The sequence below is a fragment of the Onthophagus taurus genome, chromosome 2 (assembly GCF_036711975.1).
Source record: "Onthophagus taurus isolate NC chromosome 2, IU_Otau_3.0, whole genome shotgun sequence".
Lineage (NCBI taxonomy): Eukaryota > Metazoa > Arthropoda > Insecta > Coleoptera > Scarabaeidae > Onthophagus > Onthophagus taurus.
In genome coordinates, this window is record NC_091967.1 from 16,172,849 (window position 1) to 16,188,772 (window position 15,924).

The 15,924-nt window shown below is 30.5% G+C and overlaps 2 long non-coding RNA genes across 2 annotated transcripts; one reads left to right on the forward strand and one right to left on the reverse strand.

The window, feature by feature from the left end:
- Positions 1 to 7,721: 7,721 nt before the first annotated feature.
- LOC139429028 (uncharacterized) lies at positions 7,722 to 9,604 on the forward strand. The gene is made up of 3 exons (XR_011639741.1): positions 7,722 to 9,211; positions 9,262 to 9,358; positions 9,410 to 9,604. It is a non-coding gene; the product is annotated as an uncharacterized lncRNA (long non-coding RNA).
- A 1,880-nt stretch (positions 9,605 to 11,484) lies between these two features.
- LOC139429176 (uncharacterized) lies at positions 11,485 to 13,573 on the reverse strand. The gene is made up of 2 exons (XR_011639852.1): positions 11,666 to 13,573; positions 11,485 to 11,616 (listed from the first exon to the last, which is right to left on the reverse strand). It is a non-coding gene; the product is annotated as an uncharacterized lncRNA (long non-coding RNA).
- Between the last annotated feature and the right edge of the window lie 2,351 nt (positions 13,574 to 15,924).

Below are 15,924 nucleotides of genomic sequence, written 5' to 3' on the forward strand. Positions count from 1 at the left end.
AGCTTATTATTTTAATTACCACGATTACTATCTTTTACCGAGTAAAACCATTAACCTCACAACATATTACCAATAACAAACATTAATTTTTTTTTAGCAATGTACTTTAAAACATTGTTACCAATACAAAACTTTCTATTTTAAACGTATACTTTTTTCTTTTTATTTTGTAATTACAAAATATATTGAAGCAAATAACATTTTCACGACATTTAAGAATAAGATAATTTAATCAATGCCATTGTGTCACCATCGATTGAATTTTAAATTATTTATACATACTTGTAAAAATTTCGAAGTTTGTTGAATTAGAAATAGAGAAATCTTCTCCAGGCACAACGATATGGATATAATTATTACATTGTAATTTGATAATTTGTAATTTGATCACATTGGTTGTATTCCAATTTTTTTGTCTAATTTTTTGAAAGGAATTACTTTGTACTGGGATTTCGTGAAAAGTTGTTGGACGATCATGTTGTTGATGAACAACATATTTTAACACCAATATGTTCATCATATAAATGTTTCCATGGTGGAGGAGAGGAAATGTATGTATGTAAGGGCTTAGCTTTTTCTATTTTCTCCATTGATACTAGTTTGGAACAGTTCTATCAGTAGCGCAATTTTATAATTTAGCAATAGCAGTTGTATATAGACCTCTAAATTGTAATATGCTGAACATATGCTCGCAAATAACATTTTTTGACGTATCTTAATTTAATTTTCATAACCGATTGTACTTGAGATCTTGATACTGATCCCAGTAATTCAATTCATTAGACCATAACTTGGTCTACACCTTGTTTGATATAAATCATAAAAAGACAATCCATTTGCAAAATATTACAGATTTTGATTTTAATCATTTTCATTTTAATGTATTTCAATTACCATTTTTTAACATATATCATATGATCGATATAAACGATAAAGCCAATAATCTTAATAGACTTTTGATAGATTAGATCAATCGACATTATATTCAATTATCAACCGCAAAGTTTACGACTCTGCATATGTTGAGTTTCTCATTGCCAAAAAAATCGAATTTTGCTGAATTTAATCACTTAAGTCGACGTTGTATTTTGGGCATCTGATAAGGGGAAGATTAATAAAATTCACTAAACCATTCAACAACACTCATGATTTATCTTTGTGATAGTAGTCTTTTGAGATTGCTGAATTTTTTGTCCCACATTAAATGTCATTTCTATGCAGATTACTCGTAATTATATCTGTCCTTTCCCTCCAACGTGGTGAAATGTCTACAAAATTTACCAATAAGTAATTTTGAAGAGATATTTTATCACAACGATTTATAATGGAATTTTATTTGGAGAAAAATATAATATTAAATGGACCAACATAAGCCGGCGCCACATTGTCTTTATTTAGAACCTCTACATTTGTCACTAGCTTACAGGGATAAATAGATGAGTTTACTCAAAGCACTGAGTCAGGATTACGTTCGACTTATATTTAGGAAGCAGAAGCTTAAGTCTAATTTAATATTCTTAGAAAGCTGTGGTGTCCACGAAACTTACCTCTTAAAATCTGAAAATATCACGTTCTTAAGTATGTATGTTTAAATATATCGCCTAATCTAATTACTTTGTACATTTCCACATTACTTGTCTCAAATTCGTTTATGCTGATTACGTGGAATGCAGAAGTCGTTTATAATTAAAAAAAAAAGTTTTCCATCATTTGTTACAACGATATTTTTATTCCCATTAAAGGTTAATTGGTTGAAAATGACTCCGGGTAAACGACAAATATGAACGAAATAGTTTGGAGTGGCGATTGTCGGAAATTCCGTTACTAAACGACTTTTACTGATAAATATTAAGTTTAAAGTTAACGAGGGAAAGGAGAATGGACAGAACATAACCGCATGAGAGTCAAAAACTGCGATGATAAATGCACTTTCATCTACTTGATTTCCTTATACATGTTTTGTTTTGTTGTCGTCAAAACTTTTACCCGCATCATAATTAATTGCTTTTTTAATCTATTATTCGTTACTTAATCAATAAAATATTTATTATTTCCTCATTTTAGCTTTTTTTTTTCGAAAGGTTTATAAAATATTGACGTCCCTTTTCAACAGCATACTCTTGTCTTGTCAACTTGAGTGTCGTCGGGCGGTCATTAGATTCGAACATTGTGCCCACGATGACCATTATTTCGTTATTGTACTACGCTAACGAAATGACAATCACTCTTTAATTCGACAACAAAACGTTTGTATAAAGGGGAATGTGGATAATTTTTTCTGTTAAAAGAACACAACTAAATGACCCCATATACTAATAAACAACCTGTAAATACTAAAAAAAAAAGCTCACAAGAAAGGAATAATAATAATTAATAATAATAGTTTCTTCGAAGGCGAAGTTTTAGAAACAATTTTAGAAACATAAATAAACTTGTGGACACCATGGTTATATTTTTCTAAAGATACAGATGCTGTGTGCTAATGTGTTTTCGTCCCAAACCATTTTAAGTACTCCGTAAAAAGGCCTAATGGTTATTTTATTGAGCTTGTCCGGTATGCACATTCCGTGTAGATAAATAAACAAACTCCATGGCTGCTTAGAGTTAAGCCACATTCTTCACCGGGAGGCAAACAGAACCTCAGAAAGCTCACTCCCAACGTTCGTTTTATTCCCTCGTTTTCAAGTCGAGAACGTCCCCCTCTGCGAAGATGGTCCGTGAAGTTCAAAGGATCGCGACACGTCCGCGCCCTTTTTCTCTTTTCTAGTTTATTTTCAATCGCTTGGTAGTACTTAATTTCACGTCGCGCTATCCGTTCGGGTAGATAATTGCGGCGTTTAGGGCGAATAAATTCCATTCGTTCTAATCTACTGCACTGACGTATTCATAGTCGATAAAATTGCAATAAAACGCAAGGTAAATAGCAGGTTTATAGTTTGTGTATATCGGTACGACACAGATTCGAGAAACCGATTGTCGTGTATTTCGCTTTATCGAGCGATACGTTTTTATAAGACACAATGAAGACGCTCTGTGTGTATACAGAATACATTTTATGAGCGAATGAGTGGGAGTATTTCAGTAATAAAATTCAGGGTAAAGTAAGTACTAAATAAAAATAAAAATTTATTGGGATAATCAAAATGTTAACTTAAATGTAACTAAAATTTAACTTAAGGTCCACTTTTACCACCTCTTGATAAATTTATCTGATAGATAAATTGGCGCTGTTAGCCAACGAGAGCGCTTAAAATCACTGTAACCATGGTAATTACCTCTTAGATAGTTTATCAGGAGGATAGTAAAAGTGGACCTAAGTGAATAAAATTGTAGCAGACTGAAAGATTGTTTGACAATAAATGTTGTGTCTGATTTGTTTGTCTTCCTTATTCCTCTTTGCTTCACATGTAGCAATGTTATCTTCAATGTAGTGTTTACTGAGAATTCCAATGGAGTCGCTTTCCTACTTTTGCATCATAACCCGTGACAACTTGAATTTCAATAAAACAATAAATTTCGAAATAATGTTCGAAATTGAGCAAAATATCGCTTAAAAAGCATACTCTACAGGATGTTGTATCAAATTACAGTTAAAATTTCTAAACAATCCAATATGCTAATAGTGAAATTAGGAATGGAATCTCCGGAAGTAAATTTGAGAAAACTTGTTATATGTATGTGCTCTTGATAATATAAAAGAGTTAAAAAGTAGACTCAAATAGGCGATGAGGAACGTACAATTTGTAAGTGACGATTGGTAATCTGATATTTACCTAGATAGTGCCATAACAACAATAAATAAAAAGCCGGTAACCATAAAAAACACACCGTGCGAAATGAGATTATATTTATAGTATTAAATAACATGGAATGCTATTTACTTCATAAGGTCTCCGTAAGATTAACAACAAAATTAGCAGAGAAAAACAATGAAAGTACTTTAAGTCAAATAAGAAAAAAGTCAGAAGAAAGTCCATATTCAATGCAATATTAGAGGCTCATAAAAGAAAAAAGGGAATTTCTATAAACATTTGTCAATAACATCAATCTTAAGTTACTAATCTCGTTACTAATCTTCTGTTTGTGGTATTGACACATTATGAAGTATAAAACTGCGTTTAAGGTGTACATACGTACATAATTTTGGCATAATGCATTGCTAGAAAAATTGCTGAATTTTTGACCAAATCAAAAATTGCTGAATTGACACTAGACATAAATTTGAAATGAATTTTGTAATAAATCAGGAAAATATGAGCTCGTTCGTTAACAAAATTTGAAATCTTGTAAGAAAAGTCTGAGATAATATGTTAAAATTAGATGTACTGAATATAATTCCATTTTGCACATCCTTACTGTCAGCATCTTAACAATTTTAAAACGCTTTCTCCTTTTTCTTAGGCAGAAAAATATAGCTTTGATTGCAATTGAAATCAAAATTTCGGATAAATTAGAAATTTAGGTTCATGATCTCGATGATAAAAATGATAAAGACATAATGAGGCATAATATACTTAAACATAACAAAACCACCTAGAATAATACAATACAATGCTCCATCTGTATGGAGAAAAGTTTTTAATTATCAGATAATTTGAAAAGGTTTAATAAGATTATTTTAAAAATAGAAAAATATTTAAACAAAAAGTCAGTCGATCCCAAAATAATAACATTAATAGAAGATACTTAACCTCATTATGGACAAAATCATCCATAATGTCAAAGAACCAGCAGAATGATATACATTAGGAGATGAAAAGATAAAGATACTGTGCTACACGATACACACATTGTAAGTTCGCAGTAAACGACCAGACTATAGAACAAGTCATCTCATTTAACTATCCCGAAGTAATTATCTCTGGGAATAGAAATATCATAAACGAACTGCACACGCAATCGTGCATGGAAAAACAAAACTATAACCATTAAAAGTATAGTGCCTATTGTTATCATGACATACGGGGTTGAAATAAGGGTAGTAGACACAAGCAAGACTAAGAAAATTTTGAGAATAACTGAGAAATTCACGAAAAAATATGGAGTGACGAAATACGACAGACATGCGCAATACAGGATGTTGTTCGGTGGGTGCGACAAAGACGACGTGAATGTAACACACATGTCCATAGGATGGTCGAGAACAGATTAACAAAGACCGCCAAAGGAAACCGCATAGTAAAAGACTGAAGGGAAAATCCCCAAACGATGAACGGACTTTATGGACATCAGAAGAACAGAATGAACAATTTTCGGATAAAATAAGGGAAATCCCTGTTGAAAAAAACCTGAGATAATAGTTCTGAGAAGGAAATACTGGGCTGGTGGAAACGTCATCAACATATTTATTCTGTTTTGTCAAAAGACTTTCTGGGAATACCAGGAAAGTTATTAACTCCCAAACAAGCAAATTTCACGAGTATTTTTAATTATAACTAACTCTTGAAACAGATTAGCTATCGTTTCTGTAAGTTCTATAAATGTTAGATTTTTAAGTTGGCAGCACTGGTTCTAGTGGCAACTATTTTAACAATAGACAACTGATTTATAATTACGTAATTTTGCCATTTCGACATGAATAAATTTACACCACAACAAATTTTCAAATTTATTTTGAAAATCGTGGTTAAATTTGTGAAACTTACTGTGCGCTCCAATCATTTTACGGGCGACAAAATTCTATCGGAACAAGTTATTCGAGCAACCCTGAACTGTATTCTCGCCACGCATACTTTATTTGATAATACACATTGCAACAACAACATATCACACAGTGCGTGACCTAATTAGGTTGCTGCAGGAAACATTCGATAAACACAGAATTTCACGTAGTACGTGAATTGGCTTCAAGGATCGTGTAGTCTCACTCGTCTGGTTACTTTACATGGGGATATGCGTTGTCTCTTTTAGATACACCAGTGATGTTGGACCACTTACAAGAAAACATTAATAGAGCTATTGTCAATAATTTAAGGCAAGATTGAGACAAAATTTTGAAATTTACAAGAAATTGGCGACCCATACTGGTGAAAATATCATTACGATCGGAAAACGTCGTAAAGATGGAGTTTGTTGTTGTTTGCAACTAGTGAATTAAAAGAATACTGCAAAGTACTGAAAAAAGACTTGATAACACTTATTAGCCACCTCTATATCAGGAACTATACTAATGTTAACTCAATCTACTAATATTAACGTAAAAGATTAATAACTATAATCCAACTTAATCTATGCAAAATATATCCTGGCTGATAATTCTGCATTTTGAAGTCTCACAAGTGCAAGTGTAGGATTCAATTAACAGTCTAGAAATAGCTAGTTGCAATGATTATTAAGGTAATGAATATTCTAATGAATCGGAAAATAACAGATATAATTATTCTCGTCCCCAACGAGATTAGTAGTTATACATCGATTAGTATTCTACCGATCATTTCGAAGATCTATGAAAGAATGAATTTTGACACTGTAACTAACTCAGCATATCCGATATTTTGAAACCAACAATTTGACTAATCTACAACTTCTGTTACTCTATCTCTCATAGAATTGTTTGTTAAATCGTATGAAGGGTCTAAAATTTGTGTGGCCTCCTTCTGAAACCTTGCTAAGGCCTTTGATTGTGTTTTGCATAACATACTAATATCAACAAATTGGTATTATACAATATTAGCTACTCTCCATGTTTGTAAGCATTGATTCTATAAGCAAGATTCTAAATAAGCAGATTCTATAATTCTATAAGCAAGCTCCGATTGCTTAAGTCAATAGAGGATCCATCTTAGACCTTTGTTGACCACAAGATGACTACGACTCTTGCCCCGAGTTCAAACTGTTACAGATAGCAAATCAATTTGTTAAAAGTCAAAACGAATTGTCAAATGTATGCATGATATCTGTATTGAACCAACATTTTTGTGGCACCATCATTGTAACTAACTTAGAGGACGAATGTCGTCATATACTTTTCATCTGTCTGAGACCATATCTCACAGATTTCTAGTATTGAAGTATCACTCTATATTTTAAAGACATTATATTACCTCTTATATGTGTTCATTCCACGAGTGTTGTATGTCTAGCGTTTGATGTGGAGCAATTTGTGTCCTGACTAACTTAAACTACAGAGAGAGTAGAAATTGATTTACAAAACTCCAGTCTCTACAAGCTGGAATGTCAAAAATATGTCACGCTTCTGGACATTAATAGATAAAGCCGTGAAGCTTTTCTTGGTCCGTAATATACCATTATAACATAACCTCGTGGCAATGCTGTTTCCTTTAGTAAGCTAATGATAAACATAGACAGCTCTTACTAATTAAACATGATCCATATTTTCACAATTATATCTTTACATATATTTGCTGCAACAACATTTCAAAGCATTTAAGTTTTTACTTATAATTTAAACGTTCATCAAAATCCATTTATATGTAGGTATACACAACAATCTTTTAATCCCATGATCTAGAAAATATAGTTCTAATTCCGCAAATATTTCATCAACTTGAAATACCATTTATTCATTATATCATTTATCAAATTCAATTTTTAAATTCTTACACATTATCCTAATAATTTAATATAATAAATGGTTGCTTTTATGTTTAATTTGAAATTAATTTCATTTAAATCGAGTCAATTTCTTCCTATTCCTCTGATTTATCATCGAAATTATATCTTTTATGCTGCCCGGTCTCCAACTGTGTATTAACCACAACACATTTCCTGTTGATGTCATCATTGTGTTAATCCATTCAAACTGGAAAACGTTTCTTGTTCGCGTTCGTTTCTTGCATCGTTCCCGTTTACTTAATAACGGTTACGCAAGAATTATTGCTAAAATAGAATGGAGTGAGATCGTTGCATTAAACAATTCATAACGTTAAGATATATTGAGTAAAAAGGAAGACAAAAAAGTGGTGGAAATGTGTAGTTTTTAAAACTGTGTTGATTTGAATGTAAGTGATTATTAAACGTTAATTTGTAAATTGTTAGAAGTAAAACGATCATTAAAACCTACTTAGACGAGGCGTGTTAAGTTTGCGTTTCGTGTTTTATGTTATAAATAGATCCGGAAAGTTGAGTTGAAAAGTTGAAGTATAGGGACTATAACACGCATATTTGCAAGTATCGTGTATGTACTTATGTATGTCGAGGAAAATGTTACACCGATAACGAAACTGTTTTGCTTAAATATGGGAAAAAAGTGAACTTATTGTTAGTAAAACTATATTAAAAAACAAAATCTTTAACTTATAAAACTTTACATTTATTTATTTCTACTTATTCGATAAGTTGAAGTTGTTTATAAGGCTTAAAACATTTTTAACGATTTTATTGTTCTCCACTTAACGACCACATAGTGTTTGTTGATAATGTAGGTAGTTGTTATTCTTTCAAAACGAAAATAAAATTCTTAATAATCACATTGGCTATAGAAAGATTACAAATTTATTACAAGATTAATTGTAATTGAGTTAGGTTAGGTTAAATCATAATAATACTTTAACATTTAAAAAATAAATCTTCAAAACGCCTTTGTAAAAATTATGTAATCATCAATTATAAAGCTCTTTCAATTGCAAATGAAGTATGTGATGTTCTCTTAGTAAATAAAGTTGTTTATAAGGTGTGATATCTATTTTACGATTGAGTATACATTTGGCAAGGAAAAGTAAGTCATACGCGAAGGTAGCTGACTGGCTGGCTGCGACTCGTGTTGCCAACTCTCCATTTCCATGGCCATGAAGGCGGTGATCAACCAATCGGCTCAAAGGAGAAAATGTGGCGCCGCAAAGCCGCCACCTCGGTGACAACGATGTTGCAAAAATTAATAGTCCGTCCGCTCGGTCGTATGGTAAATGGTGAGCGATTAAAATGCAAATCAACTAAGAGAAGACGAAATAACGAACTCTTATTTAAAGGTTTTTATTCGCAAAAAAACACTCCACTGCGAATCGACCTGAACTGATGAAGCCAATCCCACAGATTTATTACATACTTATTTCTTACGACTTCTACCAGAATTCATAAAAACAATTCAAATTTAAATTTAACCGGTTAAAAAGTATGAATTTTAAAATAATCCCAAAGACTTTTTTATGTAAATACACTCGTTTTTACAATTTGAGTTATTTCCCGATAACATGGAGAAAAGCGTTAGACGGTTGCACGCACGCCAACATTGCTGGGCATTGTATATAAGCCGGTAAATATTTGTTTCTGTAAGCTACGCAATAACATACCGTTTGTTTATAGACATCCAGCTCTCTCCGTTTACTGTAAGCTGAACATCACGCCGAATCGCTTATCTCATTGTTGGCTGCTGCCGGGCATACAACACACATAACGCAAGGTCTCTCTGGTCTTTTATTTAAGATTGCGAAGTGTAAATATTTCCTTTTAGCTGTGAACAACCCGTTTGCAATAAAACTGACACGAAAAATCATCATGCAGGAAAACTACCGTACTCACTATTTTACATTAAATTTTATTATTATTTAACATTACGTTACGTAATAAGTTAGTGTTGATTGCGTGGTATAGTTGGAAATATATTTATAAAAGAATTGTGAGAGATGTATTTAAAAATATAATTGAATTAAAACTACAAGTTTTTTTTTTATATATATTTACACAAATGATAATATACATACAATAACAAATATTTTAAAATTGCGTATAACATAAAGTAAATCAGAAAAAATTTGCTGTTTTAAAGTTATTTTTTTATAATGACATGATTAAATACGGCCTTTTTTCGAGGAATTTTTAATCGACTATAATTTGGTATTAATAATGTTAACGTAGAAAATAATTTCACAATTTCCATAAATAAGATTATAATTAATTCAGAGGCAAATAAGCATTTAACGATCTACTAACCATGACAATTTTATACTCTAGGACATGGCAGATTACGGTTGTAATGATTTATAAGTTTAGTTAGAATGTGTTTTTTGCATAAAACTTTCTCTGGTCGCGTTTAGTTTGAATATCTGTAATATAGGATTTTGAAAGCCTAATTTCGAATGTTAAAATTAGAATAGTTGTTAAATGTCAACGCTGCATATATATATACCCAGAAATATTTTAATAACTAAAGATATGTTGAAAATGGCAAATATTGCAATATCGAGACTTTAGTGATGTTAAGTTGGCAACTATTAACGATGTATTAAAATCGATTTAAGTTAGTTATAAATTAGATTAGTTATAAACTATTTTTGGGTTTATTTGCAACGATTTTTACATAAAATACTTCTTCCCATCATTTGTAGTTCTTGAGTTAAAAAATCATTTCTATCTTAAAAACAAGAAATTTTTTAAAAACGAGATATCTGGTCTCACAAGTTGGTTAGTATGAACAATAGATTATGATTGGTTAAGGCATAATAATTTTGGGCTATTTCCCATCATCGTTACTTTTTGAGTTAAAAAACTATTTGTGTATTGAAAATGAAAACTTTTGCAATAAAGATATCTAGGCTATTATGTTGGTAACTATGTGATACACTATAATTATCGAAAATACGTTACCTTGAGATCAATTTAGAATAATTTATATACAAAAATCTTTTTAGATGCCATCATTTCTACTTCTTGAATTAAAAAATCATTTCTATATTGAAAATGAGAAATTTTGCAACAATATTTTTGATCTATTAAGTTGACAGTAAGACGAAATTTCGAGGCTGTTAAGTTGGCAACTGTGAACGATGTATTAAAAGTGATTGTTATAATTTATAAACCATTTTTCTGTTCATTTGCAATAATTTTTATACAAAACACTTCTGCACATCATGTACAGTTTTTGAGATAAAAAATTAAGTCTATGTTAAAAATGAGAAATTTTGCAATAACACGATTTCTAGTCTAGATTAAAATCGGTGACGACAAACTATTTTTTAGATTACTTTACAATGATTTTTATATCACATACTTTTTCCCGTTATTTTCAGTTTTTCAGATAAAAAATCATATCTCTAACTTCTTTAAGACGACACAATTCCAAAGTTGAATATTGACACAATTATTATTATATGTTTATATCTCAGTACATGCCAGATCGTAAATATGTAAGATACACAGGAAAAAATATAGAGTAAAAATCAACTCTAAAACATGGTTTAGATCGGTCCAATATATTTAGAGTTATTTTTTTGCACTATATAGTGTAGGTGAATAGATTAAAATTTTACACAAAATAGTGAGAAGATGGTGTTTATTTAATAGTGTAAAATCGTTACTCTATAACAGTGTATTATATGATTCGATTAGAAATGTATCTAATTAGATACATTTCTAATCTAATCAGTGTAAAATTAACACTGTAAATTATTAAAGATTCGTTCTAATTTTACTCTATTAATTGACAAAATATCACTAAATAGTGTGTATCTTTCACTTATTAGTGTGAATTTTTAATAGGACGTATAGAGTATTTTTAGGGAAGTTTTAGGTTTGTAATAAAAATCAAAATTATAAAATATTTGTTTTTATTTTTACTTGTAATATATTGTTATAACATAAATTTAAAAAAATTAAATTCTTTTTATATAACCATACTTAATCCATTTTAAAGTTTCCACCGAGTCACCATGAAAACTGCATCTAATGAGTCTTCTATAAGTTTTGTGTATGTATAGTTGCACATACTTACCAATCTTTGCAAGGAACTCGTATATAAAATTTTCCGGAAGTTCCACTAATTTCACAACACGAATGTTTGGCAAACATAATTAAAATAAAAATAATCGTTCTTTCTTTTTATATCGCGTAAATTAGGTCTCGAGACGCTGTCGAGTTCTGACTTGTTCAGAAGATGACCGTTAAATTTTAGCTGTATCACACCACATGTTGATCACGTGGTACCGACGAGTAATCCCGAGCAAAATAGTGCGGTGCCTACGAAGTACCTGAAGGAAAAGTACAGTTTACACGTGTTGTGTAAAATTTAATGTTTTATATATTACATAACTTCACTAACATGAGTAAAAAAGAACTCGCCTTTAGAGAACTGTAAAAACTACTCTATTAAGTGAATAATATATGAACTCTATATTAATATTAAATATAGTGTACATTAGAGTTGTTTTTACTATGTGGTATTACAATTTTTACTCTAATTCTTTTTACCAACTACTCTAAAATTTTTACATGACACAATTTTTTCCTGTGTATAGGTAACATTTTTTGAGAATTTATTATATTTATTCTGGGTTTCTGCAGAACTTTGTAATAGAATTAAAGTATAACATTATGAATATTCTGCTGGAATTGGAGAAAAACATCAATTCGTCAAGATAATTTAAAAGTGTAGTACAAAAATAAGCCGATCGTCCTGACTCAATTGTAACCACCAATTTCGTATACCATTCTTATAAAGTACGGTAGACGTGATCCTTCATGACTTGAATAGATCTCATCTACAATCAACCAAATCCTGCTCGCATTGCGTTTCTTTCTGGGATAGTTAAAAGATCTATTCAAAAATCCGTTGGGAACAATCACCCTTACCGGAAAGATAAAAGATAAAGTTGACTATAAAATACCAGCACATGTAGTAGATGGAGCCAACATTCTTGTCCGACAAGAATTATCATTAAGGAGTAGCATCAGGTTTTATACCGGCTTTCACATTCATAAGCCTTTTTTTAAATAATTTCATAACTCTTAGAAATTGATGAAAGAACCTTATGTATTACCCCGGTTGTAAGAAATATTGACTCATTAAACAATCATATTGTCGAGATGTCAAAAACATTTTTTTGGTAAAGATGGACTATTCAAAATGTTCAGATTCAAAATTACAGTGTCCTTACTATAAGCAACATCGGTGTTTATGTCTAAAAATCCCCCACTTTTAGACAAATTCATATGAACTATAAAATGATGGAATGTGAATAAGTTTTTATGAGTGCAGGTCACAACAGCTTCTGGTCATTAAACATAAACATAAACTAATGATCCCATTATACTAACAAATGTGGAACATTTATGTTGCTTATAAGTTCCAGTAATATCCAGTAATTCTTCAAGTTCACAAATGTGTGTTTAGACAGTATAAAAAAGTGAAAATTAGCAAGAACTCCTAATCGAACGTGTAATTGTGAATAGCGATAATTTCGATTGAGAGTTCCATTTATGGAGGTTTAAGGTGCCGATTTAATGAATTCTTAGAAGTCGCAATGTTAGTTTGCTAATCCTAATATACATGTATAAGTGATTAAATCTTTATATTTACAAATACTTTTGGTTTATTTTACCTCGAATAGGAATTGAGATGTTGTTGCCCTTAGTACGTAATATTATATTAAGTGACACTTAGTTTATATGTTTACGATAACAAGGGAAGATTGAAATAAATTGAGTACAAGGTAACCCAATTTTTATTACGGAAAAACTTCCACACACATTCACATTAATTTTCTTTATGGAAGTATTTTTGTCGTTAATATATTATATATCCTTGAGATTAAAATAATTCTTGACAGTTCTTTTAAATGATAAAGTTGCATTTCAAAATGTTTTTGAGAGAAAAAAAATAAATTCCTATTTAATTTGAACGTCACTACCAATAAAAAAATTATATAATTTACTAAATCGCACAAACAATTATCTAATAGAAATAATTGTTTAACTACCCATATTAAATTTGGTCAATTAAATAGTTTTGCATGTAATCATTTGCTGTTTATGTCTACAAAACAACTTCATCTAAATTTAGAATACTCTAGAATATACTAATACCTCACCAAAACGAAATTAAAAATACTGGGTGAACTATATTATGAATAATATCACGATCAGCACGAACAAATACAATGGGTTTCGAAACAGTACGGTATTGCATCGAATATTACAAAAACTAGTTCGCCACGGCTTCTAGTTCTATAACATTTGACATGCTGCTATTCATACCGGATGGATATTGCATTTATTAATGGAAAGGTAATGTTCTCGCCATAATGAAACACTTAGGAATTCGCGCTTTCCCTTTTTTCGCAAAACGCTGATTACCGATGAAGGACAAATTTGCCAACGAAGTGGCAGTGATTTCTATTGCCGAAATAAAACCGAAATTCCATTCAAGGAAACTTGGCCAAGTTAATAAAATTATGAAATATTGTAAAATTAGGAAAGTACTGGGTTGAAACCAATTAAAATAGCAAGGTTTAGATTAAATTAAAATTATAAATTATTCATAAACAGTTTCGTTAATACTTTATTAAAGAAATTTAATGTAAATAATATATGTTGTTTAATAAATCAACATTTACACATTGTTTGATCCACAACAGTCCATTTTAAATTGTTAATCAAAATAAATAATTTAAGTCTGAATCATTTTACTTCATGTTTATTTTCATTTGGTTACTTTGGACACAAGTTTCGTTTTGATCGACAAATTTATATTTTGCGATGTATTTGTAAACAACCTGATATGTATAAGTGAAATGTTTACAATAAGTAAATAAATTTATCTGAGAAAACCTAACGGAAACGGTCACCAACACTAAAAACCACTGACAAACACGTTATCATGTTATTTTTAACAAACAGTCCTTTTCCGTAACGTTTATTTCGATCACGTTTATTTTACTTACAAGTATCATAAACCGCTTCCTTTTAAGAAACTAGATAAAGAATCCTGCGACGGTTTTGGAGTCCGGACGACATCTTTACCTGACAGTATTAGAAATTCTAATCTTGATCTAATGCTGCCCGGTAAGATGTGAACAGTACTCCCTCAAAAACTCCAACAAAAAAAAACAGGAACCAGCGTGACTTTCATAAATTTCTTCATTCTTCTCCATTTTTCTTTCTTCAAAAACATATCTATAAGGAAATGAATTGGAAACCTGATTAAAGTTAATAATATTAATAACAGGACGATAGATCGGTGTAGAAAAGTGAAAGTAAAGTATAAATATAGTAAGTGGTTCGGCGTGTGACGAAGAATGTCAAGCGTCTTGGAATTTTTTTCGTCTCAGTTGTTGGCGCCCAGCTTCGACACCCGGCATGAATAGTTTCTCTCTTTAAGTTACAATCACCAACGGACCATGACGTCGGTTGTCGCCTTTTTTATAACTTCCACCTTTTTCATTTAATTATATTTAATAAAACCTATTATAGCATTAGGTGGCGCCACATCGATAGAGCAATTATGAAATTGACTTCTTAATTGCTTGCAAATAATTGAAATTATAAACATTAATAAACCTTAAATTTTATGTTACATCTATTTTTAAAAAGATTTCTTTGTGTATCATAAATATTTAGATACGATTTTAAGCATTTGTCGAAATACCGTTGAGAGCATATATTACATAAATATTTATAAATATAGGAAATCGTTTTGCAATTTTATATTTTCTATTAACACCTACTTTTTTGTTTGTAGTAAATTATTACTTTACATTATTCTTTTTAGAAACACAAAAAAGTTAAAGTTTCTAAAGTTATACTTTTCTATGACGGTTAATCTTAATAATACTGTTCCAGACCGTTTAATACACGATATACGGACGGCAACTGGCCACATAAACCGTCTAAATTGCGGATGTTATTATCGTATTTTATTCGTTTGAAGCTCAGTTTAAAGTGGCTTTGCAATATAATTGAAACTGAAAATTTAACCTGGTTTGAGAAATGTGATAAAATTTATGAGAATTAAACTATAAATCAAGGACAATACAATACCTTTTTAATCTTACCACAGCATAATTTGCATACATATTGTATCAATATCAAAAACACAGCATATTAAATACTAGGCCACGTGGACACTATAGTTATGTATATGTAATACACGCACTCGTATGTAAGTTTAATGTTAACACAACCGCTTGAAAGAATTATGGTGTTTATAAATAGTGTAGCCATAAACAAAACTAACTTGTATTAAACACAACGTTT